This window comes from Chrysochloris asiatica, unplaced genomic scaffold, assembly GCF_000296735.1.
Source record: "Chrysochloris asiatica unplaced genomic scaffold, ChrAsi1.0 scaffold00111, whole genome shotgun sequence".
In the NCBI taxonomy this organism is placed as follows: domain Eukaryota; kingdom Metazoa; phylum Chordata; class Mammalia; order Afrosoricida; family Chrysochloridae; genus Chrysochloris; species Chrysochloris asiatica.
Genome location: NW_006408629.1, coordinates 325,324 through 331,353, shown reverse-complemented (window position 1 = coordinate 331,353; position 6,030 = coordinate 325,324).

Here is a 6,030-nt window from a genome sequence, read left to right as displayed (position 1 = left end):
AATTTTCAAAGCTCAAAACATTGCTTTGTTTTTTGTTTTCCTTTTTATTTCTCAGTGAAATAAATTGTGATAGCTCTGTTGAACTATTGTTTTCAAGTAGTTTGCTTCCTTTCCTGTAGTATTATCATACAATTAGTTTATTCACTTACTCAAAGTTAATCCTTACTAAAGCTGTAACAGCAAGGTTAAAGATCTGGGATTATTCATAGAGCTAACTGGTGAAATTTAAAAAGAATTTAGGTCATTTATGCCCTTTGGGTTTTAAATTATTTATGTGCTTTTAGTAGGTACTTCACCCTCTAGTATTTTATTCACTCCATTCTTAAGAAAAATATAGCTGTAGAAGTACAAAAAAAAAAAAAAAAAAGAAATCTCTTAAAACCAATTTACATTGTAAGTCAAGTTTTATTTAAACCTGATTATTTTTTGAAAATACTACACGGAAAAAGGGTAAATTTTTCATTTTATAAATGCACATTAATTTTCAGCTACAACATTACAAGACTACCTTATTGGTATAAACTCACATGAAGTTCCTAAGATGAGATATTTTTCATAATTTAATATTTTAAAGTTATAGTTTAGAATATTCACCCTGGAGCGGGGAAGGAAAATCTGTTTCTTCAGTAGATGCATTAAAAATTATTTCCTCTTGCATTCCGCCAAAATATCATGTTTAAAAATTTCCATTCAATATGAAATATTTTACAGGTTTGCCTCATTATTTATTGAAATTCAAAATCAATTTTCAAAGGCAACCACCACATATCCCTAACTCTCCCCAAAAGCTTGTCATTTCATGACAAACATACATTTCCTGAGAGATGGAAAACATTCACTGTGAAAATTGCTATATTTATCCTTAAGACATATTTGGTAAAATTCACTAATTTGCCCAGTGTATAATTTCAGTATGTTCATGGAAAAACAAACTGTCTTTACTGACGGCTTTAAAACAGAATCTCTCTGCTCTTAGAGTTCCATAGAAGCTAGTGCTATGTAAATACTAATGATGGAGTCTGATCTTGCTAGGCAGAGGGAAGCCAGAAATCATGAAACACACTTGGCTGAAAGCAGATAATATCAGAAAGATGTTTACCTGTGCTTTATTGACTATACATAGGCTTTCGATTGTGTGGATCTTGACAATTTATGGACAAAATTGCAAAGTATGAGTATTCTGGAACACTTAATTGTGCTCGTAAGGAATCTGTACCTGGACCAAGAAGCAGTTGTTCGAACAGAACATGGAAACTCTGAATGTTTTAAAATTAAGGAAGGTGCATGACAAGATTACATTCTTTCACCATATTTATTCAACCTGTATGCTGAGCAAATAATCCAAGAAGCTGGGTTCTATGAAGAAAAATGTGGCATCAGGATTGGAGGAAGACTCATAAACAACCTTCTTGCTGAAAGTTAAGAGGACGTAAAATATTTACTGATGAAGATCAAAGAACACAGCCTTTGGTATGAGTTGCATCTCAATGTAAATAAAAACAAAAGTCCTCACCACTCAACCAATAAACAACATTCTTATCTATGGAGAAACGATTGAAGTTGTCAAGGACTTCATTCTTCTTGGATCAACTATCAATACTCACGGAAGCAGCAGTCAAGAGCTCAGACGACCAACGTACTTCATTAGGCAAATCTGTTGCACAAGACCTTTTTAAAGTGTTGAAGAGCAAAGATGTCAGCTTGAGGACTCAGGTGAGCCTGACCCAAGCCATGGCGTTTTCAGTAACCTTTTATGCATGAGAAAGCTGGACAGTGAATAAGGAAGACCGTAGAGGAATTGATGCTTTTGAGTTATGTTGTTGGAGGTGAATATTGAAAGTGTCATGGGCTGCCAAAAGAACCAATAGGTCTATTTTGGAAGAAGTGCAGCCAGAGTGCTCCTTGGAGGCCAAGATGGCCAAACTTCATCTCTCATACTTCGGACATATAGTCAGGAAGGACCAGTCTCTGGAGAAGAGTGTCAGAGAAAGAGAGGAAGATCCCCACCGAGATGGATTGGCAAGATGTAGCATTGATTGACTCAAGCGTGGCAACAGTAGTGAGATTGACCCAAGATCGGACAGTGTTTCATTCTGCTATGCATGAGTTCACTATGGGTCAGTACTGACTCAATGGCACCTAACAACTACAACAACATTATAAGAGTCATACAAATAATCAGAATATTAATTTACACATACACGTTTAAGTCAGAGAGCAAAGTTGAGTCACAAGGTATGTTAACGACTTTTCTTAATCTTACATGTCAGAAGCCATTTTCTTCTCAAATATTTTCTGAGAATTCTAGGTGCATTTATTTGGTCTTCCTTTGATAATGTACTCCAATAATGTGCTAAAAATCAAGAGATGTTGATCTTTGGTTCTTTCTGATATTACTTTCCAAATGTGAAGATCATTTCACCTTGAAATGATACTCTCAGTCTTCTGTCCTGAAAGAGTTCAGAAACTTCAAATTAGTGACATTATTGCTTTTTCTGGACTAAAAAGTAATAGTCATTCAAAAATTTAGTGGATTTAAAATTGACTTACGGTTGTATTTTTTTATTGTATGTATTTTATTGTGATAAGTACATAGGTAACAGAACATTTACCATTTCTACAGTGTATGCGGTTCAATGACATTAGGTTCATCACACTATTCAACCATCCCCAAGAGTTGGTGATGTATAATTTTCTAAATAGTTGTGTAATTGGTTGCAAAACAGTTTAAAAAAAAAAAAAACACAAAAAATAATATTCATAATATCACTGCTTTTCTACTTAGAATTCTAACATCTAAATTCTAGCATCTGAAGGAGAAGAAGTGCCTAGGTGGTGCACACAGTAAAGTGTTCAACTTGTTGTTAGGTGTTTAAGTTAGTTCCAACTAACTTAGCAACCTTATTGTAGTTTGTTGTTATTAGGTGCCATTGAGTCAGTACCGACCCATAGCGACCTTATGCACAGCAGAACAAAACACTGCCCGATCCTGGACCAACCTCACTACTGTTGCCACGCTTGAGTCCAACGATGCTGTCACTTGGCCAATCCATCTCATCGGGGGTCTTCCTCTTTTTCTCTGACTCTCCACCTTATCCTTCTCCAGTGACTGGTCCCTCCTGACAATATGTCCGAAGTATGAGAGATGAAGTTTGGGCATCTTGGCCTCCAGGGAGCACTTTGGCTGCATAGCAACCTTATGCACAACAAAATGAAACACTGTCTGTTCCTGCACCACCCTCATAATTGTTGTAATGTTGAGCCCATTTTGCTGCCAATGTGTCAGTCTATCTCACTGGGGATCTTTCTCTTTTGCACTGACTACTTTACCAAGCATAACATCTTTCTCTAAGGTGTGGTCTTCCAGACACGTCCAAAGCATGACAAAGTCTCACCATCTTCACTTCTAAGGAGCATTCTGACTGCATTTCTTCCAAGATAGGTTTGTTTGTCATTGAGGAAACACATGATAATTTTAATATTCTTCTGCAACACGATAATTTAAATGCATTGATTCTTCTATGATCTTCCTTAGTCATTGTCCAACTGTCACACGTATATGATGAAATTGAAAATACTATGGCTTCGGTCAGATGCATCTTACATTTCAAATTTACATCTTTACTTTTACAGGGGTCTTTTCCAGTAGATTTGCCTAATGAGATACGTTATTTGATTTCTTGACTGCTGCTTCCATGAGTGTTGATTATAGATCCAAGCAAAAAAAAAAACTTCAACTTTTTTCCACTTATCATATTATTTATTGGTCCAGTTGTGAGGATTTTTGTTTTCTTTATATTGAGCTACAATACGTACTGAAAGTCCTTTGGTCCTCATTAGTATGTATTTCAAATTCTCTTCACTTCCACCAAGCAAAGTTGTCATTAGCATATCACAGATAGTTAGAGTCCTCCTCCAATCCTGGTGCTATGCTCTTCTTCATATAATTTAGTTCCTCAGATTGTTTGTTCAGCATACAGACTGAATGAGTATGGTGAACAGATACAACCCTGACACACATCAGTCCTGAGTTTAACCACTCAGTATCTCCTTTTTCTGTTTGAACAACTGCTTTTTGGTCTATGTACAGGTTCAGCATGAGTACAATTAAATGTTCTGGGATACCCATTATTTCAATGTTATGCATAGTTTGTTGTGATCTCTACAGTTGATTGTATTTGTATAGTCAATAAAGCACAATTAAACATCTTTCTGGTGTTCCATGCTTTCAGTCAAGAAACATCTCATGTCAGCAATGATATCTCTTGTTCCACATTCTCTTCTGAAAGTGGCTTAAACTCTGGCAGCTCCTTGTCTATGTACTGTTACAACCAGTTTTGAATTATCTTCATCAAAATTTTATTTGCATATGATATTAATAATGCTCAGTGATTTCTGAATTCCTTTAGGTCACCTTTCTATAGAATATATACAGCTACAAATCTCTTCCCATCCGTTGACCAGGTAGCTGCCTTCCAAATCTTGGCATAGACAAGTTAGCATTTCTCTGTTGAAACATGGAAATTTGTGTTCTATCAATTGCTGGAATTCTAATTTTCACCAATGCCTTCAGTGCCGCTTAGACTTCTTCCTTCAATATCATCTGTTCTTGATCATACGTGTTTCCCCTTGAAATTGTTGCACATCGACCGATTATTTTTGGTACAGTGACTCTGTGCATTTTTTCCAGTTTAGTTTGATACTTCCTGCATCATTAATATTTTGAGCCTAGAATCTTTCTATATTGAAACACAAGACTTGAATTTTTTTCTTTGGTTCTTTCAGGTTGAGAAATGCTGACCTGTTCCCTTTTGGTTTTCTAACTCCAGATCTTTGTTCAGCTACTGACCAAAGTGTTTGATGCTTCAAACACATCTACAGGCACCTTTGTAATACAGGGTTAGTGATCTGTTTCAGAAAGGTTATAGTCTTGAAAGACCTATTGCTGATGTTAGGTACCAGAGAGTTAGTTCAGACTAATAGCAACCATATATATATTTTTTGAAGTTGTAAATCTTCACAGTAGCAGAAAGCTTCATCTTTCTTCCATTGAGCAGCTGGTAGGTTTGAACTTCTGACTGTGTGATTGGCAGTCCAGAGCTTATCTTATAGCTCCACCAGCACTCCTAAAAATAAAACTCTTAACTGACAGGAATTGGATGTGAATTGGCAATAGTGAGACTCTGAAGAGACAAGAATCTAAGCCTAGAGCCTGAGACCATTCAACCATACTACCTGCATGGCGAAAACCTTCAAGAGCAATGGACTGCACACATGTGGTTATCAGAATTGACCAAATAACATGGAACTACAAGATGATGTAAGCAGGAGCCAAACTGGTAATATCACAGCCATACACAAGTAAAGCCGTGGTGTTGACCTAATTAAAGGTAGACACAATTTAACCAACATACAAGGAGCTTCAAAGAGTACGTTGAAAAATCCATTATCTTTTAATTCCATTTTCCATAAACTTTTTGAAGTCCTTTGTATAATTTGGGGAACACGGATGCATTTCATCCTCTTTTTTTTTGTTGTTGTTGTTAGGTGCCATCGAGTCGATACAGATTCATTGCGATCCTATGCACAATAGAATGAAACACTGCCCGACCTCACAATGATTGCCATGCTTGAGCTCATTGATGCTGCCACTTTGCCAATCCATCTATCTCACTGGGGATCTTCCTCTTTTTCTCTGACCCTCCACCTTACCAAACATGATATCCTTCTCCAGAGACTGATCCCTCCTGACAATAAATCCAAAGTATGAGAGACGAAGGTTAGCCATCTTTGCCTCCAAGGAGCACTCTGGCTGCACTGTTTCCAACACAGATATGTTGGTTCTTTTGGCAGCCCATGGTGCTTTCAATATTCTCCTCGAATAACATAACTCAAACCCATAAATTCTTCTATGGTCTTCCTTATTCACTATCCAGCTTTCACATGCATATGAGGTTATTGAAAATACCATGGCTTGGGTCAGGCACACCTTAGTCCTCAAGCTGACATCTTTGCTCTTCAACACTTTAA